The 17,842-nt window shown below is 41.2% G+C and overlaps 1 pseudogene; it reads right to left on the minus strand.

The window, feature by feature from the left end:
* Nucleotides 1–15,646: 15,646 nt before the first annotated feature.
* Nucleotides 15,647–15,765, minus strand: LOC126250290 (5S ribosomal RNA; annotated as a pseudogene).
* Between the last annotated feature and the right edge of the window lie 2,077 nt (nt 15,766–17,842).

A 17,842-nucleotide genomic window follows, 5' to 3' on the forward strand; every position in this document is an offset into this window, starting at 1 on the left:
CCTTACTAACCTAAGGACAGCACATGCATCCATTCCCGAGGCAGGATTCGAACCTGCGACCTCAGCGGTCGCGCGGTTCCAGACTGGAGCGCCTAGAACCGCTCGGCCACTCTGGCCGGCCATGTCTACTGTCTACATTTGTAGTACAGGTACTGCAAACTAAGTTAGCAATGGCCTAAGTATTTTGAATCAGTCACATTCCTTCCTTATAAGATGTGGAGTTCTTTCACTACGCATGTATCTTTGTTGTTTTCCCAAGAATTCCGTTACCAAGCAAAGAACTGGTTGTGGCACTGGCGGACCCTTTATTAAGCAATAAACTGAGCTCATATCTGAGAATAGGGAGTTAGACGCCTTATCCTAGAAGCCTAGAGCAGTCACTTCAACTGTTCAGATGCTTGTAAGTATGGTAAACTGTTGCTCCAAAACCATCAGTGCAGCTGATTTTGTGAGGCACACAACAACCTGTATGGTTCTCCACAGGTGCAGAACATTTGCCATGAAGAACTTAAGAGAAACTCTTTATTATGTTCAGTTTAATCCTCACTAAGGTTGGCTCGTAGTTATTAATGGTTACATGCTAGTAAGTGGTATGTATGTCGGAAGCGAAATTCCTCTTTACCACTCAATGTACACCGGCTTGTGCCATCCAATGTACGGACGGTTGATAAGAAGAATGTGAGTAAGATAATCAGATGCATTAGACTAAGGTAAAGGCGGGACAGGCGCCGCACATTTTTTCAAGTTAATTTTTATCAATATGTAAACACTTAAATCCCAATTAATTTAGGCAACATTGGTGGCTTGAATATTGTATATTATCACAGCAATTATCGTAGTACACAAAAATTTATAATAAAGGAACATTCTTGTAATATGGCTTGTAAATTTCAAGAAAATATTAAATGGCGGGCAAGATGCCGCACAAGGAAGGGACAAATGGCCAACTGCGAAAGACAATGGAAATGACATTCACTTTGATTTTTGTTTTTCAGGTTTATTTTTAAATCGCCCACACAAACAACGCATATTCTAATAAAGAGTGCATGATTCATGAACCCATCTAGAGTATCCTACTTACTGAATCCAATCAGAGATAGACGATGTTTCTTGATAAAGTTCAAGGTACTTTACACATTCGTTTTCTTCAAAATTTAATTCATCTGAGAAACTATTGTGTAGAGAAATATCATCATCATCTTCTTCTGAAATTGTGTCTTCAGACAGACGCTTCTTTGGAGGTTTTCACCTCTGGTTTTGAAGAAATAATTTTGTTTAGCTGCTGTATTTTTTTGTGCAGTCTTTTCCTTTCTTCTCTTCTTCAGCGATTTTCTTTCTTTTCGTTACTATAGACTCGTGGCGTGTTAGAGTCATTGTTGACTGATTTCTTTTGGATTTGCTTCTCTGATGCAGTGCCGGTACAGGTGAAATCTGTTCTAGCAATTTTGATGGAGTTTGTCCATGAACAGTCACTGCATTGTCATTTATACTGCAGTTGTCGTGAGCAGTTGGTCGAACAGTAGGCAAATTTGTGCAACGTTTGCTAGTCGAAGGGTGTCCTGTTAACAAATTTGTTTTAAACGTTAATGTTGACGTCAGAACTGAAAAACATCTTCAATAGTTGGGAGTTGCGCCTCAGTATTATTAATGTTTGAAACAAGGGCATGGTTAGGAATTACTGCTCTATCAAGCGGGATAATTCCAGTAGCTCTAAATCTGGACACATCAATCTGGAGAGTTGCAGCACGAGTCTGTGCTTTGAAGAGCAACTCTCCAAACTGCTGTCTTGTAATTCTTCTGTCTTTGCTTGCATTAGCTACAGCCCATGAATAACAAGCTTTTTGAAAGTAAGATTTTAACGACTTGAAAAATGATCAGCTAGCGGCTGTAAGAAGTGTTTCGTATGACTAGCCAAATAATCTAGCGACACATGATTCTCATCAGGTAGATACACATGGGTGACAGAATTCATACGGGAGGCATACGGCAGAAGCAGACCAGGACCAGGTGCCTTTCTAGGAAGGAATTGGTTTTTGAAGCAGTCCACGAAAATATCAGTATTGACAGTAGCAGAATCTCTTCGGCGTCTTGTATTTTATTTACCCCTTGGTATATGTGGTAAAGTGGTAAAAAATTTCCCTCGCGCTCACAGTAGGCAATAATTGTTATTGTCTCTCCTTTTTCAGCAGAAGCAGTAACATGAACATCTCTGCTTCCTTTTGCTGGCACGACCTTCCCATGCTCATTGTTTAACTGTAGACGAGTTTCGCCTACGTTTTTGACACTATCTGTTTTACCCAAAAGCCCGCTTTCTGTCAACGTTTTTGTCGATAAATCAAAGTAAGAACTAATTTTGGCTCTGTTCATTCCAATCACTCCGGCAACAGAAACCCCTTGCGCTTTTGTGATGCTTAAGTCTGTATTGGGTCCTAGAAACTTTCCATGCACGTTTCTTTCCGTGAGTGAATTAATTTTTCAATTTTTTTTTTTTTTGCCTGGGTAACTAATTTCCTTTCTGCATCTTTAGCAAAGTATGCTGATGGTCCACATCCGGTTTTCTTGAAGTTTCGCGTAGGAAGTCCTCTACTTAATGTTCGTTCTAGTATGTTTTTCATTCGAGCTGCTCTCCTTTTGCCGTTACCTTCCTCTTCGACTAGTCTCACGGCCTCTATTAGATCTGCAGCCCACTTTCCCCTGTCTGCTGTCCTAACTCGTTGTCTCGCCATTTTTCTGTAAAACGAAATCGTATGGACTCCTGTTAGCGTTGCAAGCATCGCGACATCTGTCCAACAGTACGGGGTCGTCATCTGTCCGTTTTCGTAGGGACAGATGCCGCATCACCACTTTCACCAAAGATGTTAGCGAAAGAAGCGATTACTCAACCCATATAACCTACAATGCTGCTATTGCTCAATCTAAATACGAGTTACATGTCACCAGCCCGATCTACTAGTACCTACTATTAAAAAGAAATCGTGCAAAATTTCCTTGACTTACCTTAGTCTCGAAATTCTAATTTATTAAATTTCTCCTCTATTTTTCACTCCTGAAGTACCAAAACTTGCGCTTGAACTGATTTCACCATAGGTTACAACAACAGTGAACGTCGCGCGCACAACATCGTTTCTAATGAATTTCTTGGAAGTGCGGCGTCAGTCTTCCAACGTTATTTGTCCCGCTTTTACGTTACTCACTACATCTTCAGGAACACTGGTTCAGTTACGCATAAAAATGAAAATCCACTCCATACATTAATTCCAGATAAACTTACTTGCTCTTCTAGGCCGACAGGGTGTCACAGTGGTGAGACGCTGCACTCAGATTCGAGAGGCAGGTAGTTCGAATCTCCATTCGACTATCCAATCAGATTTTCTGGGGTTTCTCAAAATCTCTTACGGGCAATGGTGTGATGGCTCCTTTAAAGATGATACAGCCCATTTCTTTTCATGTACTTGGCCACTACAAACCCATGCTCCGTCTCTAATGCCCCTGCCGTCGACTGGACGTTACATCCTAAATTCTTATCTTTTGTACTGGTCCGAAACTATTCTAAATACAGTATTCTTCGATCACAATAATCTTACTTTCAGATATGCAAAAGTTTTACGAAGTTGTTTTCAAGTTGCAACCTTATTTTCAACACCAGTTTCACGTACACATTGTTCGTATATTTTTACATTTGGTGTGCCGAATGTTTCAATGTCGAGATATTGGTGCTATTTACAGTAAAAGGTCTCTGAAAAATTTCTAACTTATTACTCATACTCGAAATTGTTAGTCACTAGGTGGTTCCGTTTCACATTCTTTGTTTCTATTGACAAGATATTCAGACAATATTCTCAATTTTCATTATCAGTATAAAATGTCCTTTTGCTGAACGAAGGAGAATTTACTTTTGTTTAATTTACCAGTTACATAGCAACTCTAATATAGTCACACTTGAGAGGCATATATTAACAAACATGATACGAAAATTGGATGACGAATTTTCGTTCAACTTCCGAAATACTGGTATTACATAGATATCACCAGTTGAATACCAATACTTTTTTGCACCCCCACTTTGTCTATTATTGTCTTCAGTAGTTCCTTACAAGCAGTGTGATATTTTTTTGTATTCAGAAGTGAGTTAAATCGTCATCACATGATGTTGCAGAATCACAGTCACTGACGCCATTAACACACACTGTGGCCTAACTGCAAGTCAAAATACTGCGGACGTCTTTTTTATATGGGAAGTGAGAATGAAATTCTGCTAAGACTTGTAGCGGGGTGTAGAACAAATCTGAACACTATGAAATTCTTGTAAAAAGACAAGTCACCATTTGACATTTGGTTTATGAGATTTACAAGACTTTTGATAGGCTAAAAAATATCTCGTTGACAATTCCGAACTCAAAATTAGCCATAGCAACTAGAATTAAGATTAAACTGGTTAGTGCATGAACAGTATTCGTTACATTAAAGTATTGTGTTTACACAATACATTACTTTCTTTCGTTGACAATGTGTACAGCCGGAAGCATAATGTTGGAAATACGATTCAGTGACTTTCTTCAATTACTTGTCAAAATCATCTAAGAACTTTTTAGCCCCTTTTCTCCTATTGAATTTCCTCGTTGAGGTATCCATATATTAACACTTGATAGGTATTTTGCTCAGTGGTTACGTTTGGACGAGGCGCTTATACTGAAATGTCACTGCCTATTCTTCTAGTTGATCTGCCGGAACGACGTGTTTTTCTTCTCATAGCTTTCACCACTGTTACCTTCGGATTTGTAAAAAAAAAAAAAAAATCCTTTGCTGTCTCTTATGACTCATGACAACAACAAACAATTTGCTTGAAAAATGGAATAGAATTCGTTTACCAGGACAGCAGTTTCGAAACTGGGGCAAATTTTCCTCCATCCTCTAGGGACGGACAGTTTTTAAAAATTAATCAAATCTTTTGGGCGGAGTATTAAACTCGAAAGTCTTTTTGCCTAGCTCTTTCACCAACTCAACCACACATTATTTTAACATTATAGCATTATTATTTTTATAATCTAGCACCTTAATCGACATGTTTGTTTCTGACGTGCTGGCACCCTGTCTTTCGACTTTTAGGGTTCGTTTTGCTGCTGGCAGTAATGATGAAATACTTTTTTGGAGGAGGAGGGGAGTTAGACGTCGTGGATTAATAAAATTTACTCTTTTACTGCTCCTCCACGCAGTCTTGTGCACATCTCCATATCTGACCAAAAAGAAAAAGAAAAGAAAAATCGTTGGTCGTTAACTTCGAACACAAACGCAGTGGAATATTCTAATACACAACCAATGAGTCCTCATTCTTGGTCAGAGTAGTTCGTTTGTCTGTGAAGAATGCTTTTTCTATCAGTGTTTCTTTTGCTATGGTTGTCTATGTCATGAAATGCGACACGATGATCAAACCCAACGATTGTAAACAGTCGGCTGGTCTTAAATAACAATAAGAAGGTGCCGAGCTTAATATCCTCCTTCGGAGATCATTTCGCCACCCACAATGCCTCACTAGATCCGATAATGGGAGGAAATTTTTGATTCAACGTAATATTCTGGCGAAACGTCTGATGTACTGAAGCTATGCACTGTCACCTCTCCATCACCTTCCATCTCTTCTTGAACAATTGCTTCCTCTCTAACGTCCTCACCATCGACGACAAGCTAAGCTGTAGATTTATTATCTTTCTTTGTTTTTGGTAAACCACAGAGGAGTTATGGTAGGGATATTTTTCTCGTACTAAATCTCTGAGCACTATGGGACTTAACTTCTGAGGTCATCAGTCCCCTAGAACTTAGAACTTCTTAAACCTAACTAACCTAAGGACATTACACACATCCATGCTCGAGGCAGGATTCGAACCTGAGACCGCAGCTGTCGCGCGGCTCCAGACTTTCTCGTACTACAGGTTTAAACTGCACACCAGTTGTTCATAACATGACTGTTTGAATATCACTCAGGACGATCTAACTAATAACTTGTTACCTCTAAAACAGCTACGGTAGAAACACAGTATGCAGCCAACAGCCCCCAAACATCTCACCGGATATACAATCAGTGAATTGTCTAGCATTCTGTATGCGGGAATCTAAATTTACACGCAAGGAGTGATTATCACAGACATGCGTTTTCTCAGACTGGAGAGAGCAATAACTCTGTTCATGAGACATGATCATAGGTGTCTAATACAACGGAGAATCCTTTAGAGATATTTCACAGCAGTTATATTTGCGCAGTTAAGTGGTTACGATGTTACACTGAAGTACAAACGAACGAAAACGTTGAATCCAGTGTTCTCCGAGTACTAAGGAACTCAGTCGACACGCATAATGTCTCCTATTGCAAAGCTGTCCGGCTGCTCAAAGGCAGAGATAAGTTACAGAACAATCTACATTTACATCTGTACCTCGCAAACTATCTTATGATGGCTGGCGAACGTTGTTTTCGGAACGACTAGAATTTTCCCCTTCCTATTCCACTCGAGTATCGTGCGTGGGAACTTAAATTTTTGTGCCACGGACATATCGTGAGACGTAAGAGAGTGTGCTGAAAAGGAAAGTTTGCGAATTTTTTATGTGAAAACTCTTAAATTTTTTAAGTAAAACAAACGTCATTAACATTCTGCATCTTTATACTTCATGTCTACATATCTGTAGCCCTCTGCTGCTAGAGAGCTCCGAATTGCGGTAGTGTTTAACATAACTATGTTGGTGCGTGTGGAACAGCGCTCTATAATCGAGTTTCGAATTCGAAGAGTTCGTCCACACACAGAGCTCCCTCTCCTTCAGCTTGACAATGCCAGACCAACGCTCCGACACCTTGGGTTCACTGCCATAGATCATTCGCCATAGAGTCCTGGCTTGACAGCATCCGATTTTCGTCTGCTTCCACAACATAACACCTTCGAGAACTTCACTTCGCTAGTGATGAATCGGTGCACGCAGAGGAGAGGTTGAGGCTCCATCAAACATTCTACAGTGACAGCATCAACGAACAGGTCTCTCGATGGGAGAAATGTGTTTGTCGCCAGCGTGATTGTGTGGAGAAATAAATATGTAGACATAAAGGCTAAAGATGTAGAATGTTTGGTTTTATTTAAAAAGCTGTAAGAGTTTTCACATATAAAAATTCGGAGGCATTAGCTTTCAGCACACGCTCGGATATAGAAGGAATTAACATGTTTTCTCGCTCTCCTTGGGTGTACATTGTCTAGTTTTACAGCAAACCTATCCGTGTTTCAAAACACCTCTCTTGGTACGTCTGCCACTTACGGTTAGGCGAGCATTTCTGAATGCTCCGAACCGTACTAAATGTAAACATGACGAAAAACGCAACTCTTATTTGTATCAACTTTACCTCCTCTGCCAGTCCTAGCTTGTAAATGAGGTAGAACGATAAGTAATGCTAAGAATCGGTCCAACAATTCTTCCAAAAGCCACATATTTCATAGATGAATTACAAGGTACATAAGCCTGGGACTTCTTTCCCAAAATCAGTTGACGTTGTTGTCTCGCCTTAGACGGACACTCCTAGCGTTTTAGGATTGCTGCTTTTTCCAGACAGCCGCGCGAATTTGAACGCCACTTCCGGGAGTCGGAAGACGCGCCGGCCCCGGATGGAATCCGCTCGCTGGATTATTGACGAAGGCCAGTGTGCTTGCCACCGTGAATATAGTTTTTCTGCCGTTTCCCACATCACACTGGATGAATATCAACCAGTCTGGCACCCACCTCCCACCGCAGCTACACCATTCGCAAACGTTGTTACACACGACAGGAAGAAGAAGAAAACAGACACGTTACAGTGGTTAATTGTCATTTGGGTTGCAGAATACGCTAAATTTATTTCCGTTGAACGTCACCTTCTGCAGTTCTTCCTGCATTTTGCTACAATTCTGTGGTATCAAAACTTTCCTACGTACATAATCATGGATGGACGGCAACAGGTAGATTTCATATTCATAGATTTCCGGAAAGCGTTTGACACAGTGCCCCACTGTAGACTGTTAACGAAGGTCCGAGCATATGGATTAGGTTTCGAGATACGTGAGTAGCTCGATGTCTTTTATGTAATAGAACCCAATTCGATGAGTGTTCAGGAGAGAGAGAAGGGTATCGTCAGGAGTGCCCAAGGAACGTGTGATAGGACCGGTCTTGTTCTTTGTATATACTATGTGAATGATCTGATGGGTAGGTGCGCAGAAGTCTGCAACTGTTTGCTGATAACGCTGTAGTATTCGCGAGTGGATGACTTAGAATTTCTATTTGGCGTGATGAATGGCAGCTTACTATAGATGTAGAAAAATAAGAGTTCGCGCGGATGAGTAGAAAAAACAGTCCTGTAATGTTTGAATACGTTATTAGTGGTGTGCTGCTTGACACAGTGGAGTAGATTAAATTTTTAGTCCTAACGTTGCAAAGCTATATAAAATAAAAATAGCACATAAAGTCGCCAGTAGGGCAGGCGAATGGTCAGCTTCAGTTAACTGGGAGAATTCTAGGGAAATGTAACTCATCCATAAGGGATACCGGCATATAGAAGTGCGACTTATTGTGGAGTAATGCTCGAGTGTTTGGGATCCCCACCAAGCCGGATTTGGAAGACATAGATGTAATTCATAGGCGTGCTGCTACGTTTTTTACCGGTAGCTTCGATCTCCACTAAATTATTACGTTCTTTTTGGGAGGTACTACTGAGAAAATTTAGAGAACCAACATTATAGGCTGACTGCAGAGCGATTCAACTGCCGCAACGAACATTTCGCGTAAGAAGCACGAATATAAGAAAAATTAGGTCTCTACAGAGGCATACGGGGTGTTTCAATATGACGTTTTAAAATTTCGAGGACAGGTTCCTTAAAAAAAAAAAAAGTTCAGTAAACGTGGGCTCTAAAACGCATACCGCAAGAGCTATGAGCATTTGTTCCTTCTCGATACTGTGAACCACATCTCTTCTTCTGCAAGCTCTTTGCTTTCCACATTTTTGGGGAAGATGGTATGGACCAAAACAAGAACAAATATCCAGTAAAAATGGGCTTTAACATTCACACCCTAAGAGCTACAAACACTCGTTCAGTAGGAGAGATGTGTTTGACTATAGCGAAAATGAGCAATTCCTCGTAACTCTTAATGCAGGCGTTTCAGAGTCTATGTTTACCGGTTATATATATCTTGTTTTCGTCCACACTGCCTCCTCGGCAAATATGAAAGGGGAGAGCTTGCAGCAGAAGTGCTGTGGTTCACTGTGTCGAGGATGAATAAGTGCTCATAGCTCTTAAGGTAAGCATTTTAGAGCCTATGATAACCGAACTTTTTTCTTGGTTTGCTGTAAGCAAACTGTTGCCAAATTTTTTAGGCGTCACCCTAAAACACTGTATTAGCGAGTGAAACAGGAAAGTAAATGACTAGTAGTGGTACCAGTTACCCTCTGTCATGTACCATATGCTGGCTTGAGAAGTATTTATGTTGATGTAGGCATAAATGTAGATCGTCTTCCCCGGACAACCTCACGGAGCTTCGTAGGCTATCCACCACCTCCTTTATATACCGTATATAAGTAACAATAGTGATCCTGTAAACTCCACTGGGCCATTTCAAAAGGTACTTTTCTGTCTGACGATTTCGTTCCTTTGAGAACGACTTGTTCTGTCTGCAAGGAAATTGTTAATCCGATCCACAACACTGGTCCGATGTTGATTTCTGTTTCCATTTTCTTGCTGCTTCCTAGAACCCAATGATCACAAGAACAAACAGGTGACGTCACTAAGAGTGGTGCAAACAACGGCTTCATCGGTTTAAGGCGCAGTGGGAGAAGGTTTGTGGGGTGTTGAGTTACGATAGCTGATGCAAAATTTTGATAGGCGTGTCTAAAAATGCCTGGAAAACGATCTATACCATTGCGTAGCACCGACAGCTATGTTGCATAGCCCGTTCCATTAGTTTTTGGCGACGTCGAAATGCACTCGGGAAATATTTTAGACAATATCATGCTTGTGACACTGCCATTTTGTCGGGCTCTGACGTCTCCTTTATTAGCGTAATGCTCATTTCCACAGGGTAAGGATAATTGATTCAAGGTTTGAAGAAACATCAAGCGAATTTTGTAGATTGGTCTTAATGAAAGAAATACCATAACAGCACTGAACATCTTTGGGCTGAAACAAAGAAAAAAATGGTTCAAATGGCTCCAATCACTATGGGACTTAACATCTGAGGTCATCAGTCCTCTAGACTTAGAACTGCTTAAACCTAACTAACCTAAGGACATCACACCCATCCATGCCCGAGGCAGGATTCGAACCTGCGACCGTAGCAGGAGCACGGTTCCGGAGTGAAGCGCCTAGAACCGCTCGGTCACAGCGGCCGGCTGAAACAAAGAGTTGACTATGAGCCATTTCAGTTTACGCAGATGCATGACCACAATTTTTCACCATGTTAAGGAAGGAAGTAAACAAAATACTCCCAAACGGATAATAATTGTTCTGCATATTTAGAAAGAATGAGATCAAAGTCTTCCGAATCGGACAACAGCTATTAGCTATGTACAGTATGAGTGGGAAGAAAGTTCCCCAAACTGTACAAAATTTATTCACCACGTTCAGGAATAATGGGATCAATGTCCCCCTTCAAGGTATCAGAACATAGTGGGAAGCTGTCCCCAAAGATTAAGCGCCGAAGTATTATCATTAAAAGGTCCTAGACCTCATTAGTTTCCTTCCTGGTTTTTGTGGAACGAAAATCTATGCGTTTCCGGAGACTTCTTGTTTCATTGTGTATAAAAGGGTTTGAGGATTATGTCATAGTTCTAAAAACCTCACAGTAAAGCGGTTTAAACGAAATAATAGGGGCATCTTTCTTCGAGATTTTTTCAACTTTCCAATACTGCCGTTACATTAACCAGGAATCTACAAATTCTTTTAACTTTAGTCGTTGTCTTTGTAGAATTTTTTCGTTAATCGTGCTCAAAAATACCCCACACTTGAGCAGAACTTCAGCATATGCAGTAAAGGCATTTGAAGGAGATAAGCCTTCTTAAACAACAGTTGTAAGTGTGTACCCTTCACTTGTGTGTGTGTTATCGTAAATATAAACCTGGGAATGTGAACTGACAACCTAAATGCGTTAATAAGCTCAAAGCTACATCACTTACATGAAACTGAAAAGAATCCTTTGTGTGTGAAAACTGATCTCATTTATACGCACATAAATCAGCAAACCAATAATTGGGCAGTGCGAACGGTTTGAAAAAAAAAATAAAATAAATAAAATAAAACTTAACTGTATAAACAGAAGCTGTAATGTCGGTCTGTATAAGAATGTAACCTGAAACACACGAATATTTCAGTACTGACATAAGTCCCTAGTAAAATAAAGTGGCAGAGCCTACATTGCCCAAAGAAACCGAAACAATCACGTATTATAAATCTCACCTGCAGAATGAAGTACCGGCAGAAATAGCAACACAGCAAGGCTCCACAACATCTAAAAAAATACTGCTGAAAATTAACTACTGTTGGTCCAGTGTAATTGGATTCATAATCTTGACACTGAATGCCAATAAAACACATGTTCTGAAATCTCAGTTAGGAAGGAACTTATAAAAAAATTATAACATTTATAGACTCTAATATAACAATCCATTTACTCTAATAACTTCCATGGTACAGTAGATTAACTCAGAAGATCAATCAACAGAATAATTATCAATAAATCGACTGTGGCGCGGATGAAGTGGACCAACAATACAAGCCCACAAAAATAGAAATAAACTTTTACCTCATCAAATAATACCTTATTCTTCATTTCAAAACGTTTTCTTTGTCCGTATGCTACCCAGCCATTGTTCTGAGTCATCATTCCTCCTCGTAATAAATCTGCAACTCACATCGTTACAAAAGTGCGTCCATGGATTACACTGTACACTCAACGTACCCTGCGTGCTACACACCGCACTTTTCCACTAATGATTGTCGAAGATTCTACGACTCCGCACTACTGTCATCGCAGACGCAGATACCGTTGCCCAACAACTGTTTCTCTGACCACAATTTTTGTTTTTCTTAAATCTTATGAGACTTAACTGCTAAGGTCATCAGTCCCTAAGCTTACACACTTCTTAACCTAAATTATCCTAAGGACAAACACACACACACCCATTCCCGAGGGAGGACTCGAACCTCCGCTGGGATCAACCGCACAGTCCGTGACTGCAGCGCCTGAGACCGCTCGGCTAATCCCGCGCGGCTGACCACAGTTCTTCAGATATGTCATTTTTCTTTACAGCTATTAACACATCCAATAACGTCATCAAAAAACAGCCATCATGCACAGTTAGACAGTTGTACAGTACACATGAACTATATCGTTCCACTTAAATACCCATCGTCTCCCCCTTCGCTTCTAAATACGAGGGTTATTCGGGAAGTAACGTCCGATCGGTCTCGGAATTGAAACGATAGTGACAATCGGATGAAGCTTTGCACAGATATGTTGGGCAGCGTCTCCAGTATGTCCGTCGATTTCATCACATTCCTGCTTTCAGTTCAGGGAGCACAGTGAGCACCTTGAAAATAGTGTCTTTCGCCAAGTATGGGTGCCTGACGAGAGATTTCGTCTGATTTCATGTAACCTCACATACCGTAACTGCCATCCACTTCTTTCTCCATGACGATTCTCGATCTCACATCGCAGGGGCAACGAGGACGCTCCTGCAGCACGCTCGATGAGAAGTGTTTGAACACCCAACATACAGCCCGAACTTGCCTCCCTCTGATTTTCGGTTTTGCTCACATGAATCGCTTGCTGTGAACACAACATTTTGGCACATACAATGAGCTGCATACCAGCTTAGAGAATTGGCGGAAAGTACAGGCGGCTCCTTTCGATCACGAAGGTATTTGAAATTTGGTACAACACAATGACAAATTCTAAGTCGAAGCGGCAACTATCTAGAGAAGTAGCTCTAAGGTGTAGCTAACTGCTGCAAATAAAAAAAAAAGAGTTTTATTGTTATTTCCATTTCGCAACCTATGGGACCTTACTTTCCGAATAATCGTCGTAGTAATTTTAGTCAGCAACAGGGGTGTGTCGCAAGAGCCAACTGCCGCACTTTTCCACACTCTTCAGAATTCCTGGTTTTCGTGCGCTATTTTGCTTCATCTTTATAGCACTGTGGAATAGATCCAGACCAGTTTAATTTGAATGTTCATAATCGTGTACACAGAAAATTAAGTAATAAGAGTTATTTTTACCACATACATCCCCAGAAACTAAAGCATTCTTTAAAGATTTATGTGAGTATTGAATACGTTGATGTACATGAATTATGCCATCTAAGCGACTATCCCGGAATCCGGAACGCAATACCATTTACAGGTTGCTGCCTGTCCGACGGCTTGCAGAGGAACAAAAAGTTTATTTTCTACATTTCGCATAATTATTGAGCGAATTTCAAAATTTAAATGCTGTCGTAATCTACACATTAAGAGGTATAATATTATGTTTAAAGTATAATACAATAAGACAAACATTACAGTTAGAAACTTTGTGTTTGTCTTATGACAGCGCAACTGCCGCCGAGCAATTACACAGAATTTATTAATCCACTATTCGAGAATGAGAGCATTTAATGACTTCCAACAAACTTTACACACAATTTCAAGTCATTACGAAACATTTTCTCTCTGACATCCCTTAAAAAATGATGAAAGGAAAACAGTGTGTCGTATACTACATTTTCACTGTTCATACAATAAAATATTAGCATCTGACACGTTTTAATTTATTACTTCTTTACAGCCGACTCTGTTCGTAAAAATATTCACAGACAGTATCCACACATACCAGTGATGTACCTGCAAAATTATACCATTGTACGACACATATTTCAAGAGATATGACGTCGTACACATTTAAATGCTTGAAAAACTAGCTTCTGTTTAAAATACCACGCAGTAAAACTCTAACATCAGACATGACGTTTTAATTTATTACTTTTCTACTACAGCTCTATTCACAACACACTTTGCGGGCTGCATCTACATACATCACTGAATGTACCTGCAAAATTATATCATTTTACGACAGATAATTCAGGAAACATAGCGTCATAACTATTAAGATGCGTGATAAATTGCCTTTTGCTTGAAATAAAGCGCAAATTACCGTGATTATATTCACTCAGTGATTCTTAGTGACGTCCAACAACAAACTTTAAGCACAATTTCAAATATTGTCTAAACGCACTGTCGCTTACATACATAACGTCAAATATTTAACACATTGACTCATTTGAAAAGTAATCAGACCTTTGAAGCTGTTTTAATATGAACCAGAATTACAATTCAGATGAGCTAGGTCCCTTTTCAAGCGCATTTCCGCTTTTACTTGTCTCTTTCCAAATTTACAGGAATTTCTTACAAGTACGACAATGAACAAAACTGTATCGAGGGTAATAAACTCTTAAAATATTGGCCATAAAACGTAAATATAATTTTTGTAACGTATATTATTGCTCAAATATTAATATCCTCTCTAAATAGTGCAATAATTCATTTATATAATCTGTTGTATTCACCAAATGCTCTTGACGTCCAACACAAACGTGACAGGGAGAGAACTTTTACTACAGAAATTAATTGCAGTTATTGAGTTGGTTTTCTTTCACACAGCAACTATACAGCCTCGTCACAGGGGCAAATAGGTTCAGGCAAACAGAAATGAGGCACACAGATTAGCAATAATTTAGCTAAATGTTCACTGCACTGATCAATCTTTGAACAATGGTCTAGTCCTGAATCCAGTATATTGTAACTAGTAGAATGTGTAGTTCTGTGTAACGACTGTAGATAGTCCTGATGCTGGCTCTGAGGCATACGTATATTTTCATTTCCAATGTATCCAGATATACCAGATCAAAAAAACAAACATTTATATAATGACAAGCTCGTCTGTTAGCCATTGGATGATGGTGGGAGGAGCAGTGTTCTCTATCACAGATGCAGGCTTGAATCCGTCTTGGCTTACCACTGATGAGATCAGAATGTGATCTGGTTCATATCGTCACTATCTTCGATGGAGAATTCAACGGCGAATTTGTGCACGCCGACTATTGTTTTGTTGCCGACGTCCAAAAAGAGATCGTTTCAATCAATCCCAAGCATGTCCGATTGGGATAATGTCTGGTGGACACGCAAGTCACTCCATTTTGGTGATCTTAGCATGCTGAAGGAACGTTTTCACGAGAACTGCACGACGAGCGCTCGAGTTATTATCTATCAAGTTGAGATTGTCACCAAATTTTTGGCGATACGGTCCCACTGTTGGTTGCAGAATCTCTTCCGTGTACCACTGTGCAGTGAGATTACCCTTAACGACCGCGAGAGATGTACGATGGCCCCATGTAATAAAAAAAAAAAACGAACACTGTCCGAACCGGCCTTGAAGGGCCAATGGTAACGTCCGGCCGCAGTGTCATCTTCAGCCCTGAGGCGTCATCGGATGCGGATACGGAGGGGCATGTGGTCAGCATACCGCTCTCCCGGCCGTTGTCACTTTTCGTCACCGATGTCGCTACCTCTCTGTCAAGTAGCTCCTCAGTTCGCCTGACAAGAGATGAGTGCACCCTACTTGCCAACAGCACTCGGCAAACCTGGACGGTGACCCATCCAAGTGCCAGCCAAGCCCAACAGCGCTTAACTTCGGTGATCTGACAGGAACCTGTGTTACCACTGCGGCAAAGCTGTTGGCGGCCCTTTTTAATGTCACCACAGAACTTCACTCCACTTGGAGGCGTTCAATATTTCCGGTTTGTCTCCAGACACATTGTCTGCGATTATCAAGCTACAAAGAGATCCGAGTTTCATCCGTACCCAACGTACGACACAAATCCTGTGGCGCCCATTCTGTATGATTTCTTGCCCATCTGTAACGGAGTCCATAGTGTTTTCATCATGTAATCTTATCCTAGCCTTTCCCAACGCCAAAGCCGGCCGGGGTGGCCGAGCGGTTCTAGGCGCAGGTTCGAATCCTGCCTCGGACATGGATGTGTGTGATCTCCTTAGGTTAGTTAGGTTTAAGTAGTTCTAAATTATAGGGGACTGATGCCCTCAGAAGTTAACTCCCATAGTGCTCAGAGCCATTTGAACCATTTGAACCCAACGCCAAATTCAGTTCTAGTGCACTCAGTCCACGGTTCCTTTCACTTCAAAGTGATCATCCCGTGCATCTGCCGAACGTGGGCGGTCTGTACGGTGTAAGACCTCAACACTACCTACCAACTGGAATCAATTTCATGTCCGCATCACATGACTCTGACTTCAGTACACACGTCTATCAACTTCTCTAGTTGACAAGACTTCTGCGAGTAACGTGATGATGCGGACCCGATCACTGATCGTGATTGTCCTTCACGGCATGAAGTATGTTCACTCTCCTGTTCAACAGACGTCTCTGTTGTACCATTAATGGTGCTTTACTCCCATCTGAAATTCTACAATCCATTCGAGTGCCGTGTTCTGCCCGTAGGTAGAACTAACGTTAGCTGTGTGTATGTTTACAATCAACTACAGGGATGACCTTCCATATGGTACAGGAACAGTCAGAATAACAACACACCTGCACGACGTATAGGAATGATGCAACACTTTTGTTGATGTGTGAACTTCGGGTGACGTAAGGCGGAAGCGTAATATAGTCCGAGTTATGTGCGCCTTCTATGTCGCTTGACCATTTCTATGGCACGCCTCTGCAGAGTCTGGCCTTGCAGTGTGCCGCTCAGTCTGTGTACGGTTGTGTCCCGTATCTTCCAATTTTTTTTTTCTTTATTGGATTTCGATTCCTCCCCAAAGGGGGGCCGGCCGGCAGCAGCAAAATACGCCGCTCTGCAGCCTACAGAAAAGTTAAAAAACAGAATTAGGAGATATGAGAACAATAAAAGCAGGCGATAAAACGGTGACTGATTATCTTCCAACGGACACACTATATTATAACCTACAAATGTTCAACAGCCTTCTACATAACGTTTGCGGTGAGTCTTTTAAGATAATATTTTACCAACAACTCACACAACGAAATAAATTGAACTGGAAGACGTTTTCTACATCTACATCTACATTTATACTCCGCAATCCACCCAACGGTGTGTGGCGGAGGGCACTGTCATTACCTCCCTTTCCTGTTCCAGTCGCGTATGGTTCGCGGGAAGAACGACTGCCGGAAAGCCTCCGTGCGCGCTCGAATCTCTCTAATTTTAGATTCGTGATCTCCTCGGGAGGTATAAGTAGGGGAAAGCAATATAGTCGATACCTCATCCAGAAACGCACCCTCTTGAAACGGGCGCTAAAGACTACACTGTTGAGCGCCCATACGGTCGCAGGTTCGAATCCTACCTCGGGCATGGATGTGTGTGATGTCCTTAGGTTAGTTAGGTTTAAGTAGTTCTAAGTTCCAGGGGACTGATGACCACAGATGTTAAGTCCCATAGTGCTCAGAGCCATTTGAGCCGGCCGCGGTGACCATGCGGTTCTGGCGCTGCAGTCCGGAACCGCGGGACTGCTACGGTCGCAGGTTCGAATCCTGCCTCGGGCATGGGTGTGTGTGATGTCCTTAGGTTAGTTAGGTTTAAGTAGTTCTAAGTTCTAGGGGACTTATGACCTAAGAAGTTGAGTCCCATAGTGCTCAGAGCCCTTTGAACCATTTTTGAGCCATTTGAACCATTTTTTGAGCGCCCATAACACCATATCCATCCATCCATCCATCCTCTTGAAACCTGAACAGCAAGCTACAACGCGATGCAGAGCGTATTAAAATGAAATTATCATCTGCT

This window comes from Schistocerca nitens, chromosome 3, assembly GCF_023898315.1.
Source record: "Schistocerca nitens isolate TAMUIC-IGC-003100 chromosome 3, iqSchNite1.1, whole genome shotgun sequence".
In the NCBI taxonomy this organism is placed as follows: Eukaryota; Metazoa; Arthropoda; class Insecta; order Orthoptera; family Acrididae; genus Schistocerca; species Schistocerca nitens.